This window comes from Cupressus sempervirens, chromosome 1 (genome assembly GCF_028749045.1).
Source record: "Cupressus sempervirens isolate cs-2001-9-10 chromosome 1, ASM2874904v1, whole genome shotgun sequence".
Classification (NCBI taxonomy): Eukaryota; Viridiplantae; Streptophyta; class Pinopsida; order Cupressales; family Cupressaceae; genus Cupressus; species Cupressus sempervirens.
In genome coordinates, this window is record NC_143118.1 from 714,504,091 (window position 1) to 714,525,151 (window position 21,061).

General features: G+C 34.8%; 1 pseudogene; it reads left to right on the top strand.

The window, feature by feature from the left end:
- Nucleotides 1–20,255, top strand: part of LOC149579952 (protein CTR9 homolog) — a 37,630-nt pseudogene extending 17,375 nt beyond the window's left edge.
- The last annotated feature ends 806 nt before the right edge of the window (nt 20,256–21,061 follow it).

The window sequence follows — 21,061 nt, forward strand, 5'->3', positions numbered from 1 at the left end:
GTATAGACTACAGGGCTCTAAACAAGAAGACCATAAAAAATAGGTATCCCATACCACGCATAGATGAACTCATTGATGAGTTACATGGTGCTGTATACTTCTCAAAAATTGACTTAAGATCAGGCTACCATCAAATCCGAATGAGGAGTGAAGATGTGGAAAAGACTGCTTTCAGATGTCACTATGGGCACTTTGAATTTCTTGTTATGCCATTTGGACTCACTAATGCACCAGCAACATTCCAATCTTGTATGAATAAGGTATTCAGTCAGCATCTTCGAAAATTTGTTTTGGTATTTTTTGATGATATCTTGATATACAGTAAAACATGGGAAGAGCATCTAAAGCACATAGACATTGTTTTGGGAATCTTGGAGCAGCAATCCTTCTATGCTAAGCTATCTAAATGTGAGTTTGGTTTGACAGAGATCCTATATTTGGGACATATTATAAGCTCTAAAGGAGTACAGGTTGATCAACAAAAAATCCAGGCAATTTTGGATTGGCCTCCACCCACTAATCTTACACAGTTGAGAGGTTTCTTCGGGTTGTGTAGCTACTATAGGAGATTTTCCAAGGGATTTTCTCAGCTTGTTGCCCCCTTGACTGATTTGACAAAGAAAGGAGCTTTTGTTTGGACAGAAGAGGCACAAAAAACATTTGATAAGCTTAAGGAGGTAATGAGTTCATGCCCTGTGCTTGCAATTCCAGATTTCTCTTTACCTTTTGTTGTTGAATGTGATGCTTCGGGAGAAGGTATAGGGGCTGTCCTAACTCAAAGGGGACATCCAATAGCATTTGAGAGTCGAAAATTAAATCAATCAGAGAAAGGGTACTCCATCTATGATAAGAAAATGTTGGCAATCATGCATGCACTTCATAAGTTTAGACAATATTTGGTATGTGGGAGATTCATTGTAAAGACAGACCATAATAGCCTCAGGTTCTTCTTGAACCAAAGGGATTTGAATGATCGTCAACAAAAATGGGTAAGCAAATTGCAAGCTTATGATTTTGATATTGAATACATGAAAGGAAAGAATAATGTGGTTGCTGATGCTCTCTCAAGAAAGCCCACTTTGTGTTCCTTATCATCTATCTCTGCTGATTGGAAAGTCTCCATAATTTTAGAGTATGCTAAAGATTCATTTGCCACCAAGATTTTGGATAAGTTAGTGGATGATAACAGGTACAAGGTTGTTGATGAATTGATTTATTACAAGAACAGGATCTTCTTAGTGCCAGGGTCAAAAACTAAGGAGAGGATATTGAGGGCCTTTCATGACACACCTTTGGCTGGTCACCAGGGATACTTCAAGACATACAGGCAAATTCGAGAGCGGTTTTCATGGAAGGGTATGAAGGAGGATGTCCTTAAACACATTAAGGAATGTATGGTATGCCAACAAAGCAAGAGTGAGCAAAATTTTCCTGCAGGGTTGTTGCAGCCACTTCCTATTCCTAAACAAAAATGGGAAAGTATTTCCATGGATTTCATCACTGGGTTGCCCAAGGTTCAAGGTAAGGATTGCATATATGTGGTGGTAGATAGACTAACTAAGTATGCACATTTCTTTCCTATCACATCTGATTTCAAGGCATCACAAGTGGCCGAATTGTTCTTCAAGGAAATTTTTAGATTACATGGTTTGCCTAGAAACATTGTTAGTGACCGGGACAGTAGATTCCTCAGCTCTTTTTGGAAGGAGCTCTTTCATTTGGCAGGAACTGAACTCACTCCCAGTACTAGCTATCACCCTCAAACAGATGGACAAACAGAGATAGTTAATAAATGGATAGAAGGATATTTGAGGAACTATGTTTCAAATCAACAACATGCTTGGGTGAAATGGTTACACCTAGGGGAGTATTGTTACAATACATCTCATCACATGTCTATTGGTATGCCTCCTTTTCGTGCTCTTTATGGTTACGATGCCCTTTCCTTTGTTGATCTAATACTTTCCGATAGCAGAGTACCCGCAGCAAGTGATTTCATCAAGCAAAGCCAAGACATAATAAGGTCCCTCAAGGATAATCTACAACATGCACAAAACCAACAAAAGATATATGCTGACAGGAAAAGGATTGAAAGATCTTTTGAGGTGGGAGATTTGGTATTTGTTAGGTTGCAGCCATATAAGCAAAGCACCTTGAAGAGAAGTGGGGCAGAGAAACTCAAGCCAAGGTTCTATGGGCCTTATAAAATCATCAAAAAGGTAGGAGAGGTAGCTTATGAATTGGAGCTCCCACCAAACAACAAAATACATAATATTTTTCATGTATCTTGCTTAAAGAAGGTTCTAGGCCAGCAAACCATAGTATCTACAGAATTACCACCTCTTGATGATGAAGGGAAATTAGTTTTGATACCAGAAGAGATTTTGGATACAAGAGAGAAAAGGTTGAGAAATAGGAGCATCACAGAGCATTTGGTCAAATGGAAAGGATTACCACTAGAGGATGCAACTTGGGAAGGAGAACATATTCTTGAGAATTCCAACCTTCATTGCTTGAGGACAAGCAATATTTGGAAGGGGAGGACTTGTCATGTCCCCTATTCAAAAAATTAAAAAAAATAAACTTTGTTAAGGCAGGCAGGCTCCAAAAAGGTGAAATTTCGGAAAAAAGGGTTAATCTTTGGAAACCAATGGACTAATAAATAAAAATTATTATTAAATTATATTTTATTAACCCCTCTTGGACGTGAGTTAGGGTTATGCCCTCTTTAAAAGGGGTTTGGAGGCATTTTGGGCTCATTCTACATCTTGATTCTTGATAATTTTCTTGTTGTTCTTCAGAGGCTGCCAAACCTGTGGAGAAGGAGACCCAAGAACGGGAGTTTGCAGGTTTCCAGGAAGGCTAAGGACGGGAGTTTGAAGCCATTCCATGTGCATGCTCATACAGAGTTCGCCCTTGTGCTGAATAGTGCCGATTTGGGTGTTTTCGGGGTTGTTTTTGGTTTGAATTTGGGTTTTCAGTTGTGTGTTTCATATCAGTTTGGTTTGCTGTTGTATTTCAGACTTTTTGATGTTGAAATAGAGCTGAATATATGTATTGGGTCGTGATTAAACTTCTGAGATAATTTATGAGTGTTTTGTGGTGTTTCCGAGCATTTTTGTGTTAATTTCGGGAGCCCGATTGAGCATAGTTTTGCCCTACATTTGTGATATGTTGTGTAAGGGCTATACAAATCTGGAAATATCATTTTGTAGGCTGTTATGCTGCTGAAATCTCTGTAAAAATGTCCATTTTCAGTTTTATTAATAATTTGTGAAGTTGTGAAGTTTTTGGCACTAATTTGGACATACCCGATTTGGGTTTTATTGGAAAATTGGCAGATCTTTGTAATATTGGTTGTTTGATTTTAAAGTTCTGATTTGAGGCTGGAAATATCATAAAAAAATCAGTAAAGGGACATTTCAGATGCTCATACTTTGGGTTTAGGACGAGGCTCTTTCTATATGTGTCCCTCACAACCTTAAGATGTCTGGCAACTTTTTGTAACAATTTCTTATGATCAAAAATATTACTACCAAACTCATGCTCTATATCTTTGATGAGCTCATCTTTTAATTTTTGAGATTGGTAGTTCCACCTTTTAAGAAAAAACACAAAATTGTTAGATATAGCTAGTATAAGAAAAGACCCAAATGAAAGGAAAAATATTGCACCAATTAATGATATGAAAAAAAATAGTGGGATAAAATTAGTTCAGTTATGATGTACAACAACCTAGTACGTATGGTGGGCTCGAATCTTTGCAGTGTGAGGTCATAAAGCCTCCTATAAAATTTATCGTTTCTTGCAAAAAATGTCATGGGATAATTAATAGTAAAAAACATTAAAATGAATCATATGAAAGAAGACTCCCACTTTTGGTTCTCTGTAGAAAAATTGGTTAGTATCTTCTACTGAAAGCATGAAATTGCAATGTACCAAATTACTAAAATAGAGAATTACTGGTATAGACAAAAGGTCATTGATAATTCAGATGATCCTACCAAACCCCTAATAAAAAGGAATTCCAGAATAATTAAACAACTTGCACAATACGACACACTAAAGAAGGTCGTGAGGCATCACTCCACATCAAAAGCCCTTGCATTCACCACTTCCTATCATGTTTACATCTTGCAAGAAAATCCTTATTACAATATAAAAAATAATTATTTAAAGTACCTGGAATCTTAGGACATTTCAAAGGCATTAATTCATTATCGTCAAACAACAATGATGTCTCCATAGATCTCATGCTAGAAACATGGGTAGCTCCAGGAAATGACGATGAATTATCACCAATAGATGCACTATGATCCACATTTGGCGGCGTACCAGACGGTGCATCTCCTACCACAAAAAAAACAATACACTATGTGATGCATCTCAAGATTAAAGTACATATTATCAACTCATAATTAACACAAAACCAAATATAGAAAAATAAGGATTTACCAGCTAGATGTCCCCTTGTTGTCGACATTGCAGTCGGCAATCTTGTACAGGCGTCCGTCAACCTCGTAGGAGTCTCCTGCACTAGATGACTTGAACAATACATTGTTAGCAAAGACATTCTGAAATAATAAAGGTAAGAGTTAAGAAGTTTTGAATGTTCAAAATAAAAAATTCCTTCTAACTTGTCAACTAAAATATTATTTTACCAGTGGCAGTCGGAGCTCTGCTACTACCGGCCTCACCGCGTTGTCCTTGACTAGGTTGTGGATCAATTGCCAAAAATTCTTGTATAACAAGAATTTAGTAGTTAAAGTTTCTTACAACTCTTTTAAAAAATTGCATCAAAAAAGTATTTTTGCACATATTACATATTTTACTTCACAACATAAAAGATTATAAAATATAAATCTTTATTGAACTTTTGTTATAACTAAATATTCATTAGAGCTTACTTCATGACGCTGAGCTTGCGCTTTCAAATCTGATAGCTTCTTCATCATCTCCCCGGGTTCCATATTTGCCTCATCCAAAATTTTCATTACTTCTATATTAATTTTTCTAATTTTTTTCTTCAACATTTTTTATGAAATTGGGAGTATCAATAATATCCTCATCAGAATGCATAGCTAGTGGCTCGGTGCTTACTGCTGCTGCTTTACCCTTATCCTGAACATCAAATTTGTGAGATGAATATCAGTAAAACTATCATAAAAACTCAAAAACCATAAATAAAATAACATAATAATATAACATTTTTCAACTATCTAATTTGTACAATTTCAAAAAGGTTTACCCTCGCTAAAGAAGGGGTGGGAGTAGCATCCTGGTGACCTCTATCATCTGTCGGATCCATATCATCCTGTCACAAAGATTAAACATAAAAAAATTTAGCTAACTGAAAGCAATAGACAACAAAAAAAAACTTATTGACAAAATGGTAAATAGTACTTATAGCCCTCATGATAGTAACTTTTTTTGTATATATGTGATTTAAATGGTAATCAATTAGCAGTTCTTCCCCTGCACTTATTGATTTTATTGCACAAACAAAAACTTCATTCCCCTCACACACCTCAAATATGCAATTGGGTTGCTTACTAGTTGAAGAAGGTCGCGTACTATTTATAAAACCTGCAATATTACCTATTGCTTTTGGTCTCCCATCAATGTATATAGAAAATTTTTTACTTTGATCATTTTTTTTCCGTTGTATATAATTAGTTGATACCCCATACCTGTGCATACTTTTTTTTTATCGAACAATCTGCATCCAATCATTGTAATTGTAACATGGACCAACATACTTGAACAATTCGACAACTTTGTTGTAACATACCTTTATCCCATCCATGGAAAATAGGCCCAAACCATGTAATGAGGATGGAGCAATGCGATATATCCTCTCATTAACACAAAAATCTATGTTAATTGGAGGTAGCTCATTGGGTATCCATTCTTTCTCAATGTGTGACTACCGAAAGGGCACCTTGATGTCGCCTTTGGTCTCATCATCATAAGAACATGACCCCCCATTAGCAAGGAAAAATTGCATGCGTTTATCAAATTTTTTTCTATTCTTTTGACCTCTAGTTGATCTCCCTCTTTTAGCCGTACTACATGTAGAGCTTTCATTTACCATTTCCTCATTTCCCTCATTCGATGTAGATAGATCTGACAAGTACCTATTTGGTGGGTCCTGCAATCCATCAAATGGAAAGTGAAAGTGACATATATAAAATGTAGTAAGTTGAAAGTGATTATACAATTATATTTCTATAATTATATTTCTATACGGACCTTCTTTGTCTATATATACATTATATGATTATATAATATGTCTATTTATAACATACGTGCTCAATGATAAACAAGAAGAATATAAGAAAATTATGTCTATTTATTGACTTATACTTGCTGATCCATGTCACTATGCACAATCCATGCCAAACGGGTCAAATCTCTTGTAGTCAATTGACTGTTTGCAAAAAGGGTGACAATCAGACACAATATAAACATCGGTAATTATAAATAACATATGTTGTAATCATTAGAAATGAACACAATAAATATGTAATCAAATTTCCTGAATATGTTAATCATTTACCTTAAGTTAGCTAAAAATCACATGATACACGTTTGCTACAAATAACTTAGAAGACAACATGAACAATAGGCAACATCGCAAACATGAACAAATTTCGCTTATATATGGAATGCAAGATCGTCAACAGAAGGGGTGACGATGTACCTGTAGTCAATTGACTATTTGCAAAAAGGGTCATAATTAGACACAACATAAACATTGGTAACTATAAATAACATATGTTGTAATCATTAGAAATGAACACAATAAATATGTAATCAAATTTCTTGCATATGTTAATCATTTATCTTAAGTTCGCTAAAAATTACATGATACGTGTATGCTACAAATAACTTAGAAGACAACATGAACAATATGCAACATCGTAAACATGAACAAATTTACCTTATACATGGAATGCAAGATCGTCAACAAAAGGGGTGACGACATTTGTAGTCATTGATTATCTTCTTCATCATCATCATCATCATCATCATCATCGCCATCATCACCATCATCATCGCCATCATCACCATCATCATTGCCATCATCACGCCATCATCACCATCATCATCGCCATCATCACCATCGCCATCATCATCATCATCACCATCATCATCATCATCATCACCATCACCATCATCATCATCACCATCAGCTTGATCTTCATCATCTGCTTCTTCATCATCTTCAATATATTCTTCTTCCATAACATTATACTTTATCGACCTTCCTCTTGGATCATGTCTAACAACAAATGACCAACCCTGTTTATTTGGAACCTCTGAGTAAAACACTTGCTCACATTGTCTTGGAAGAACATAGGGCTCATCTCCAACTGGCTCAAATGACCTTGTATTGATCATTGTAAATCCATTATCATGTTGAATAACCGTTCTATCTGGATCATTTTGATTTAGTCGTAACCTGTACCATTTGACGACGAATGGAACTACTTTGAAGGTGTTAAATTCACACTTAATTATATCATCCAAGATGCCATAGTATTGATTTTGAGATTGTTGAGGATGTATGTCGTTTCTAGATGATATATTGGTGACCTCAAAAACTGCAGTTATCCCAGAATCACAAGTTTTCTTTGTGTCATCCAACCTTTTTATGCGGAATTTTTGGTCATGATAGTACATAGCTTTGTGGTGCTTGACCTGCAATTTTTGAAGTGTGTGTAAATTATTTGCATCGTGAGTTGATACGAAACATACGTCGAGTTATGATCATTAATAAATTTCTACGTATCTCTCCACCTCTTAAACCCTTTACTAGATCAACTACCATCGACATAACATTGGAATCTCCATTACGATGAGCTTCTATAACCAATGAAGCAACACCTTCCCATGTTAATGAGCAACCATTTTTTTGACATCGTTTAATCCATTCCATCATCCAATCAAGATTGTTCGCAATATACAAATGTATTGCATCCCACTCTCGACCACCTGTTTCAAAAAAATACACCAATTAAAAATAACTTATATTGAAGATTTATATGAATTAATTAACTACAATAACATCTTAGATTTACCTCACTTTCCTCGATCTACCTTTGCCCATCAAGTACTCCCCTTCGAATTTGTTAATTGAGTTGGGATCCCAAATACAATCTACATAGATGTTTGCTGCAAACTTAGGAAGATATTCAGTAATGTACACCATGGTCTGGTATACCATATATCCCTCCACCATAGAACCCTCAGGATGTGCTCTCTCTCAAACCAAGCCTTTCAAAAATTTCAAGTGCCTCTCAACCATCCACATTGACCCGGTTGGTACAGGTCCACACAATTCAATCTCCTCAACTTGATGTATGAGGTAGTGTTCTTGTGCATTGAAAAAACTTGGAGGTAGACACTTTTGCATTTCACACATCAGAAGAGGAATTTTTCTCTTCCAATATTTTATATGTTCTTTATTGATTTCTTTAGATGACAACCACCTCATGTATTTTCCAAGATCATATATAACCTGTTTAACATTGTTGGCATAGTGGTGTGGGAGAGATAGAGGTAGAACGTACTGCAATATTTGTAAAATGATCTTGTCAATATTTTATAAAAGAATGCAATTGAAACTACATGCAGTATATAAATATATAGTGAATACAAAATAACATGAATTACCTTAATAAATGTATGCCAATCGTGTGTTTTCAACCCTGGCCCAAATTCACTTTTATTTGATATGACATTGTTTATGTTCGCAACAAATCCTGTGGAAAATCGTATTATTTTTATGACTTCTTTTATAGCATTGCTCTGCTGGTCTAACAATAACCAACTAAGGGCACTTGTATCAATCCGGTCTCCATTGTTATTTGGTTGAATACCATTTTTCATTACATGGTTGGATTCTTCAATGTCACTACAAGTTTTGACAATTTGATCTTTGTCACACCTTCCATCCAAAATTTTCCATAATGTCTTTGCTACATTCTTTCCAATATGCATAGGATCGAACAAATGCACAATTGGGAGTTTCTCGTAGTATGGCAACCTAGTAAATTGCGTAGGATAAATTTTTAGTCCTTTTGGAAGTTGGACATTGATGTCTTGACGACCTTCACAACCATCAATCACATCATCAGTAAATAAAACACAATATCGAAATATAAATTTGAAGCAAAAAGCATCAAATGGAATGACATTACCTCGACGATTTATTTTATTGTATGCCAACTTCCATAGGTGAGGTGTCATTCTCTGTGGCTTTGACGTAATCTCTTCTAGACCATTGAAAATATGTTTTTCGATAATTCAGTACTTATGATTTATGTGCAGAAAGTGTCTATTCTCATCAAACACCTGCTTTCTTAAACTTTTTGAATGACGAGATTTTGTCTTGGGACCACAAACTGGACATGTAAATTTATCCTTTGTTTGAAGACCTACAAGATCATGTATAATTGGATTAAATGTGTTAACTTTGACATACCAAAAAAGAGGTGTCAAGAAGAGAACATACCACAAAAATGTGTTAGCCCAGGGGCATCGTGTATTGTCCATACAAGCATTGCATGAAATTGAAATTGTCTTTGTCCTATTGGTCTACAAATGTCATACATAGTAACCCCATTGCATAACACCACCAACTCGTCGATAAGGGGTTCAATATATATGTCGATATCTTTGACTTGGTACTTACCTAGTTGAATGAGCAAAAATATTACATAATTATTTTGACCATTTGATGGATTAGTAATAATAAATTAATTTAGATGACCACTAAATCAAAAAATACCTGGAACAATCAGTGTCAACATTATGTGCTCTCTCTTTATGGACAACCAAGGAGGTATGTTATTGTTGATAACAAAAATAGGCCACACTGAGTAAGTAGATCTCATCTCTCCATAAGGATTGACACCGTCTGCTGCCAATGGAAGCTTGAGATTACGAGGTTCTTCTTTAAAGTGTGGTCATTTTTCCTCTATTTCCTTAAATTTCGAACCATCTGTAGGCATTCGCATAATGTCATCTTGACTTCTATTGCGTGCATGGTAATCCATAAATTGTGCCAAGCTATTGCACTTGAATAATCGTTGCAGACGTGGAATAATGGGAATATGTTGAAGAACCTTGCGAGGCACCTTTTTTGTTAATCGATCTGATTGATATCTACTGATATGACAAGTAGGGCATTGTGTTGCAAATTCATGTTGTTTATGATATATAATATGATCGTTCGAACATGCATCTATTGTTTGATACTCCATTCCACTATCTTGCATGATGGCAGATAATTCTCGGTACGAGCGAGTTAGAATGTTTGATGGTGGTAACAAACACTCACCTATCAACCTACGACCAAAAATATAATTTCTTAATTTAAAGAATATTAATTGCTACATGAACCCAATGTTAATTGTAAGGGAACTACGAGTAAAATAATGAAAGAAGATGGCATACCTTAACATACATGTCATTGCTACATTGGATAAACCATTCATAACCTTCAAGTTCACCAATAGCAATACAACGGCAAGAAGAGTTGTTTTGGAGCCTTCATATAGGGACTGGTGTGCCTTCTCAAGTAAAGGTACATCAAACTCTGCGTCATCATCACCATCATCATCATCATCATTATCATCTTGATCATCGTGATCATTTTGATCATCTTGATCTTCTTCCATGGTATCATTACCTTCTACTTCAATATTCACACCTCCATGTTCCCTCGTTTGGGAATCCACATTCTTCGAATTGTCATGGTCCATAACATGAAACTCAGGGATGTTGATCTATATGAAAATGATGACCTTATATTAACCATGACCATGATGTCATCATCAATTCATGTCTTCTGTAATTTATAAACTATTAAAATACATACCAATGGGCAATACTCGTTTCCCCCTTCAATGTGACCATGTTGCCTACAATGTTCCTCAGCTGTTGTGATTAGATATCTTCGATTCTTTAAGCCCTTACACATTTTGCAAGGACAATAACATTTTCCATCACCTTTTCTTTTTAAGTTAGACCACAGTCTAGCAATTGTCTCCCTATTTTTTTGTGCGTTGATATCGTCAGACATGGTCTTTCTTGAATGGAATGACTCATTGGTGGAAGAAGGATAATTTGTTTGCAACCTGCAGATGGAGTAGTAAGAGGAAGACACATATAAAAAGGAGTTAGGTCTCTAAACCAAGTAGGAGTTAGGACATGCTGGAGTGGGGTCAGCCCAAGATATTTTGGAATCTTGAAGAACCTGGTAAAGGGTATCTGGAAAGGTGAAAATAAACAAGTATTTTTACAGCTACAAAGGAGGAATTGAGAGCATTATAAATAATGAAGAAGAAACTTAAATCCATACAACTTCACCTCTATTTACAATTTGACCTTTCTGCAAGTGAAATATGACAATATACAAAATTTCCAATCACATTTTCACTTTAAAAAGAACACCAAATATACCTTTGCTACAATATCTTCTTCAGATTCTTCGCTATCAGATTCTTCAGAACTGCAAGCTCCTATGCAGAAAAAAGATGAGATGTACTAAGTAATTTTTGATGGGCAATATTTAAACAAATCAACTATCAAATTTTTTTTTAATGAAATTCAGTTGCTTTATTATGTACTGAAGACTTGGCAAGATGTTCCCAAGTCTATCTATAGAATGCCTATCTGCATGGTTGTTTGCAAATAGTCTAGTATGGTGCCGCTTTTGAACAACAACAAATGTCACTAGGGCTGGTAATTTGGTCAAGAGATGCACAAGCCTGTTGACACCACAGAACTTTTAGTTCATCATATAGCATTCAGCTGTCTTCTTTAACAAAATCCAAAGAGAATACAAACAAACTAATGAGCCGTGTCTATCTCAATTGAATAGCAAGTACTATAGTGAGTATTAGGAAACTGACCTTGCGAATAGCATCCAGTTCATAAAGTATTAGGAAAGTGACCTTGCTAATTAGTTTAACATAGATTGGTGAACATAAAATTCATAATAAAAATCTGATTTTTTTCCACACTTGTTCAAACCATATAATGAAACGACAAAAAATGAATTGTATACAAAGACCATATTGTAGGCTATCCAAGTTGAAAGTGAATAGATGACCTTTATGGGGTGTTGTACCAAGTGGAGCAAGTATGTGAGAGCTTGAAGATGAAGGGCTCCTATTTTAGGGCCAATATTTGGTGGTTTTGAGGTGCCTAGGGAGAACCTTTGATGCTAAGTCTTAGTTATGTAGACTTTTGTGCATCTGGTGAGCTTTCTACGAGTTTGTACCTGTTGTATCAGCAGCCACTATGCCCTATTCCAGAGCTTTAGTATTCTGATTGACATCAATTATAAGTGTGCATCCAGATGTTAGCTACAATTGATTGGGGTGGCTTTTAGTGTGTATCAGTCTAATTTGACATGTGTGATGGCAGTATCAATGTGTTATCAACATCTTACATTATTTAGAAGAGGTGTAGTTCAGTGGGTAAATGTTCGGTCATTGTGGGAATGTTATTCTATGCTTTCTGTTAGGTTAATTTGTGTTGCTGCAGCAGCCTAATTTTATAGTCTGAATGTTGTATCAGTTTGTTTCAATAATGTTCTTGTTATTTTGCTATATTGTAATGCATCTCACTATAATGTCCCCTTTTTGACATGACATTCAATAATAAAAATAAAAAGTAAAAATATAAAAAATTAAAATAACATGTAATATAATTATAATTTAATTAAGTTTAGTGAATGATCAAAATGAATGCAATAAAGAGTTATGAGTATAAAAGGATTAAGATATAAAGGAGAGACGATTCTATGAGAAGAGAACATGAAGGAAGCAAAAAATCATTTGGAAATAAATTATTATTCCGTGAGGCAACAATGAAGGGTGGCGACTCAATTCCTTTTGAAGGGTGGCAATTCTTTTATAAATAAAATATAAAGGGAAGATCAATAGAAATTCACCATCAAATGTCATTTCATTCAACTAGATACAAAATCAGAAATCCATTCAAGAATCAATTTATGAAATCATTACACACCAATATATCAAATCAGCATTCATTCAATCATCACTATCAACATTTGTTAAATCATCAATCCTGAATCCATCAAAGTAAACCATTCAATTGTCCACCTATCATCAATTGGGAATCAAATATCAAAATAACCAAACAATCAGACCAGCAAGCAAACAATCAGTCACTTATACAGGCAAATATCAACTATTCGAGTATCAACCATTCTAGCATCCAATCATTTAATTATTTATAATTAAGACATCAATTGGTTAAGCATCCACCCATCAATCGTTCAAGAAACGATAATAAAGAGAAATCAGACAATTGACAATGATCTATCAAATACATCAAGATATCAGTTTTGAATTCTAGTTAGTACTTGCAAACTGGACAGGTTCTGGGCCCATAGGGTAGGGTAAGGATTTGAGGCAATACTTATGATACATATTCCACAAAAATTAGCATAATTGGTATAAATACTAGGTCGTTACTGCAGAGCGTAAAAATTGGTTGATTAGGACATTTAGCAATTCCCGATTTGGGTATTCCATTTCAATTTGTTTAAATTGTTTTGTCCAATGTAGGTTGATGCTTTTTAGTTTCAACATTGAAACCCAAAGTGTCATATTTGGTAAGCATGTTTGTTCTTATAGCCTTAAATTCATTGACTGTGATTTTAAGAAAAATCTACAGCGAGACTTATTTTTCAGATGCATGATGAGATACGATTTCCACATTGAAAAGTTTTATGAGAATTCCTAGGTTCAACAACTATGTCTTTTCTAGGGCTTATAGCATCTCTTCTTTTGAGCTTATGCAAGTGACAAAGTATGAGTAGGGTAGACTTTAGCAATGGCTATTGCTTTTGTTATTATTCCATTGTTTATTATTTTTCTTATCTCATATCTATGTTTATTTTACATTTTTTCATTTCCACGTAAATTGTGGCCTGAGGGGCCACACTTTTTTATATTGATTTAAGAAAAAAGATCACACATAAGGGTGCATCTATAGCTAACTACTTAACATCTAGAATCATATTAACAAAAAGGTTCATATTCATTCTCAAACATATTAAATTGTACATCAGCATAGCCACTAGGGCTAGCCTCCAAGAGCAATCTAGAAAATTTCCACTATTCAGAAGGATGACAAGAATCATAGTCCATCTTGCAAAAATCATTTTCCAGACCGATAAACAGGCTTTCTCAAGAGTATAGAGAATAGCCCAAGCTTCCATCTAATTTTTAGAATGAGTACTTAAGGAAGTATAAAAGAAAAACTAAACAAGGCTTAAAGTTCCACTACTAGTACCACCCATTCCTGTTGGACGTGGATTACTCCTTGAAAACTCATCTATATTGATTTTGAGGAAATCATTTGGGAGGGGAGACACTAACCTAAATGGTTCACTTTCTTGACTTGTTGAACTCTGGGACTAAACCTATTTTGTGAAGAAAGAGAAAAGTATTGATCCAAGTGATTAGCAATGTGGAGATCCAAATGACCAGTTGACTGAGATAGCTCTTGTTTTGACAAACCACCCTCTCATGAAATCTCATTCATATTATAATCTTGCACGATCTTATCATAGCAAAGGTGATTATGAAATTGTTGGCCGCTACTACATGGCATCAGTCAAGGAAAGCCAGAAGCCACAGGATTTTGTGTTGCCATACTTTGGGTTGGGATAGGTTAAATGAAATTGGGAGATCTTAAGAGTTCTCTCTCAAATTTTAAAAAGGTTCTGGAGGTTCACCCTGAGAACTGTGAGAGCTTGAAAGTTGTAGGCCATATATATGCTCAACAAGGGCAGCGAGAGAAGGCTTTGGAAATTCTAAGAAAGGCAACTCGCATAGATCCATGTGATGCTCATTCCTTTATTAAGATGGGTGAGTTATTGATATCATCAGACCCCAGTGCAGCCTTAGATTCTCTTAACACAGCAAAGTCTCTTCTGAAGAAGAGCAAAGAAGATGTACCCATTGAATTGTTAAACAACATTAGGATTCTTCATTTTGAGCGTGATGAACTAGAGTTGGCTCAACAAACTTTCATGGAGGCATTAGGAAATGGCGTTTGGGTTGAATTCATCAATAAAAGCCCCAGTATCAATTCTGAAGTTTTTCCTGTGTGTTCAAAGGATATGGAATTCTTCCATCGACTAGAAGAAGAAGGTGTTTCACTTGAGTTGCCATGGGATAAAGTGACAACACTATTTAAATTGAGTTGCTTTTTAAATACTATTTAAATATAATTTAAAATATGAATTTATCCATGAGAAATCCAATGAATAGGTGCTCCTGCAACATAGACGGAGATGCTGATGCAAGGTATGATGTTACTGACTTCCCTCTTAGTGCCCTAGTCCACCAACTCAGACATAAAACCATGGGACAAAAAAGAAAAAATGTTGGATTTAAAAGCTTTTTCTATCAATTATTAGGAGTATGAACGAGGTCTGCATGTCAGATTCGAATGAAGCCCTAAGATTCATTCAAAGCCCCCACACCAATATCGACATGGAGGCTTTGAGTGAAGCCCCTTGGGACCTTCATTCAAAGATTTGGCTTCATTTCAAGCCCCTAAAATTTAGCTTCCCCACTTTCCATCTGATTTCTTCATTATGGGAAGTGGGAACCATTATTGTGGCCCTACCCAGGAACAAAATTTTATCACCTAATTTTCCTTTTGTTGACTTCATGATCTTTCTATGAAGCAAATAAAATAATAACTAACATTTTCTATGTTTCAAACTTCTATGTTGACTAAAAAACATTTGCTGAAATAACTTTATTTGACAAATTCCATTAAAAAATTATAACCTTTTTCAACCTAGACTAATATTAGACATTTTATAAGTTACATTAGATTAACATGTTTAAAAGTAACTACACATATCTAAATGTGTGCACTACAGAAGTGTGCGATAAAAATATATATGTATATTTCAATCTATCTTGACATATGTTCATAATCACTCGTATGAAAAGGAATGTATTCAAATATTTCAAGCTCATCTTTGTCATTTGGCTCCCCAAAAATGTCCATACAAGTAACAAAATATTATAGAAAGTCAAGTATTCAAACTATTTGCTAAATGTTACAAGAGAACGATAGATCATTCATTGTTGAATATATAAAATATTTCATATACCACAGAATAACTATTTTATAAATGAAAACTTTCATACATGGGATGAAGCATTCTGGTTGTTTGAAAGTCTATTGGACATTGTGAGCTTGCATAAAAAATATCACAATAGTCCTTGAATGCTTGAATGTTCTTTGTTCACCTATAAGTAGTGGTGAATATCGAAATAATGAGACATTTTATTTAATCTACTATATGGATTTGAAGTAAACAAAATTATTATAGCAACTCAATGCAAAGGAAAATCAATATATTTAATTTAAAATAGTCTAAATGTGTTCATACAAAAACTATAAATGATTATCCCTATTTAATTGATCTTTATATATTCCTAGTTTTTCAGCTAATGACCAGCCAAATGAAGCCCATAAAGACAACAAGACACAATTTATACCCAAATTAGCATTTTAGAATATTATGAGTGAACCACTTTTCTTTCTTTGTAGCCTATTTTATCTTGGAAATAGGATACCAAATCATGTTGTTATCCTTGATGTATAATCTTATCCTAGTTGATATTTTCTAACAAAAAATTCAATAATCTATTTAGATAACTTGTCTTTTATAGTGTTAACCATTCTCCAAAAATAGATATTTTTTTTCTAAAAATATCTTCGAACTCAATGGAAAGCTCATGATTCAACCTCTTGTCTCCTATTGAGGTATTTTGGGGATGATATAATAAATAATTCATTCCATCCTACATTGGTAATACTTCTTATTTGGTGAATACATCATTTCATCAAAAAGACTCTTTGTGTGGTGAACCTTTAGTATTTTACCTATACAGTAGATAGATCAGAAGCAACAACATATTTAAATAAACTAAATATCTCTAGAAACATATATGTATATATGTAATAATGTAAATCAAATCAATCCGGAATATTTTCAAGATATAAGTTAAATTCTCATGGATCATTTAGAAGTCATATGTCACAAAAATCTTCAAGTGGGTTACAATTTCTTATTTTTGAAAAATAAATCAAATATTGAATAAATTTGAACCTAAGATTTATTTAAATTTTTTTAAAGATATATATTCAATAAAAAAATAAAAAGATAAAAGATAATAGAACTATATCATTGAACATAAGAGGAACAAAATTTCATCACTTGATTTTCCTTTTGTTGACTTCAAAATCTTTCTGTGAAACAAATAAAAAACAAATAACATTTTCTATGTTTCAAACTTTTATATTGACTATAAAACATCTTCTCAAATAACTTTATTTGGTGAATTCAATTTAAAAGATTAGAACCATTTTCAACATAAACTTATACTAGATTTTCAACAATTTTCAAACTTCTATTTTGACTACAAAAGATCTCTTGGAATATAGATCATCCATTGTTGAATATGTAAAATATTTCATACACCATACTATTTAATCTTGCCAGGCTGTTTGAACAGCTACATGACACTGAAAAAGCAAATCTTTTGTACAAGCTAATATTGTTCAAGTTTCCTGATTATGTGGATGCATATCTACAACTTGCAGCCATGGCCCAGGCTCGAAATGAGCCAACAGCCATGGCCTAGGCTCGAAATGAGATCCAACTAAGCCTAGAATTGATTGGGGAGGCACTTAAGGTGGATAAAACCTCAGTAAATGCGATTAACATGCTTGGCAACCTGGAACTAAAAACAAATGACTGGCTTAAAGCAAAAGAAATAATTAAAACTGCACAAAATGTATTAGATGGTAAGGATGCTTATGCTGACATTTCTCTTGGAAACTGGAATTATTTTGCAGCTTCACGCAATGAGAAGGAGGATCCAAATGCGGAGGGAATACATCTTGATAAGGCTAGGGAACTGTATTGTAAAGTGTTGGCTCAAAGACCTGGAAATGTCTATGCTGCAAATGGGGCATGTATTGTGCTAGCCGAAAGGGGTCATTTTGATATTGCAAAGAAAATTTTCACACAGGTTCAAGAAGCTGCAGCAGGAAACATCTTTGTTCAGATGCCTGATGTGTGGGTAAATCTAGCACATGTTTACTTTGCACAGGGACAGTTTGGGCTTGCAGTGAAAATGTATCAAAATTGTTTGAGGAAATTCTATTTTGGCGCTGACACCCAAATTTTATTATATTTAGCTCGATCACATTATGAAGTAGAACAATGGCAAGATTGTAAAAGAACATTATTAAGAGCAGTACATTTGGCACCCTCAAATTACATGTTACGCTTTGATGTTGGTGTTGCCATGCAGAAGTTTTCAACTTCAACACTTCAAAAGAAAAAACGTACTGCTGATGAGATTCGTCAAGTAGTGTTTGAATTAAAGAATGTGCTCCGTGTGTTTAGCCAACTGTCAGTAGAGCCAATTCCTCATACACATGGCAGGTTTCAAGGATTAATACAAGCCGCCCACGTTGCAGCCCTATATGATTGCTTTCACAACCTGCCATCTCCGTGCATTTTTTCTATATGTATGCTAATTTGATTTAAGGAACTGTCAGGCTATGTAATTGTATGATTTGATCATGAGCAAAACTTTGTGAAATAATGAAATATGATAAAAGAAACAAGGAATATGCACTATGTTTCAATGAATTTTTAAAAATGTCAAGGTTGATTTTGCAAGATGAGCATCATAGAACTTTACAAAATTATGAAGACAAGGCAGATTTTGTGTTGCTAAACAAAAAAGCATATTTCTAACTGAAGTATTGACATAAAAAGTTTAGTAACTGTCCTAGAAAGTAATCTTGACGAAAGAGAGCATATTCTTAAAGTAGTGGCTTGGTAGAAATCCATTAAAAAACACAATACAACTTGAATATGTCAGTATATGGTAGAGAGTTTTACATGGCATTCCTGGGATAAATAGAATAGTAGTCAAGCCCTATTCAAGAATGAAAAAGCTTGTTATTTTTCAAGGAGATGACTTCTATCAAGACGAATCATTAAATGTGGAGTGCACTTTGTAACAGATACAAAAGATTGCATGAAAGTTGTGAAAGGGGTGTAGAAGATACTCACTTTTTCCTTGTAGAGTAACAAGTAGTTGGTGTTGTTGTTTCTATTATTGTGAATTATGCAAAGTAGCCAATTGCGTTTGATAAGAAACTCAATGTCAATTCGTACGACATCCATTTCAAAGGAAGAAGACCTAATAAAGATAAGGCTCTTCAAGCCCTAAGGAGATCAAAAGCGTTCAAAATTCTAGAACCCTACACAATCAAGAGAAGATAGTGTGCAGAGTTTCCCCTAATAGTTGAGATCATGAACATAATCCAAATAGGCAGTTCGTGGAAAGTTGCATAGTATGAGTGAAGAATCTAATGAGATGATACACTGCCTATCATAAAAAGTGGAAAAAAAAACCCCAAAAAAAACTTTAAAATACCATGTGATCGGAGCATGAAGGAGGTGGCAAGAACAACAGCTAAAACAAAAGGGTGATGACATTCAAGAAAGCACAAATGGAAGTCTACAATCATAGCAATAAGTCACAACAAAGTTTTATTACAATGTTCTACAATCAAACGCACCCGTCAATGATTTGTAGCAGACGTGCCCTTGTGCCCTTTTCGATGGAGACCGAACTTTTTTGCTTCCCTCGCACCAATGTTGATGGAGACCGGACTCGCAGCTTTGCCAAATGAAATGTGAATTACATTTTTGCCCTTTATTTTTTGTTTTATGCTGTCGTGTGTGTTGCAATTCCGACAAAATTAATTTGTCGCAATTGCGACCTACACAAGCATGTTATTAAAAAAAACAAAAATTTTCTTTATAACGCGACTAATCAACCCATTTAAAAAACTTGGTCGCAATTTTTGGTCGCGATTTAGGGTGAAATGCACTAGTGAGACCTAATCAAGGGTAGTAAAGCACAAGTACAATTACCAGTACAAGTGTAGGCTTAGGTGGTGAAGTTTCACAGAGCATGCAGCAACAAGAAATGCATCTATAAGACTTAGAGGTTGATATTTCATCCTCTACAGTTGGCAACAACAACCGCAAGGTTCAAGAGACACTAAAGGATACTCAAGAGTTTGTGGGAGCTCTTAGGAAGAGTACTAAACAGCGGAGACAACCAACCAAGTTCAACATCAGTTAATTGGTAGCTAGTGAACCTTCCAGTTATCAAAAGGCTGCAGAGCATCAGGTATGGGGAGATGTTATGGTTGAGGAATATTCTTTAATAATGCAGAATGATGTGTGGGAGGTAGTTCTTAGACCAACAGATAAGGCAATAGTTAGATCACATTGGATCTATAAGATAAAACACGGGCAAATGGTAGCATCAAGAAATACAAGGTAAGATTCGTGGCCAAAGGGTTCTCTTAAAAGGAGGGAATCAAATGAATGTCAAAACAACATTCCTTAATGGTGAGTTGAAGGAGGAGGTATACATAGAGAAACCAAAAGGCTTTGTAGCACACAACAAAGAGACCCTCATCTGCAAATTGAAGAGAATGCATTGGACAACGACCAAGCATGTATTGTGTTACTTGTGTGGTACAATTGAGTATGGGATCAAATGCGTCCGAGGTGAAGGTGTAAAATTGATAGGCTATACTAATGCAGATTGGGCAGGAAGTACAACAGAGAGAAGGAGCACTTCAGAGTGTTGTTTCAATTTGGGATTAGGAGTTGTATCTTGGTTCGGTAGGAAGCAGAAATTTGTGCCTCTAAGTTCAGCAGAAGCATAATACATACTAGTTAGCATGGCGACATGTGAAATTATATGGCTTCAAAAGTTGTTAGTAGCCTTGTTTGGTTAGAAGGTTGAGACTACTGTGATACACTGTAATAATCGAAGTTGCATCAAGTTGTCTAAGAATCCAATATTTCATGATATGTCTAAACATATAGACATCAGATATCACTTAATCAAAGATTGTGTAAAACAAGGGTTTGTTC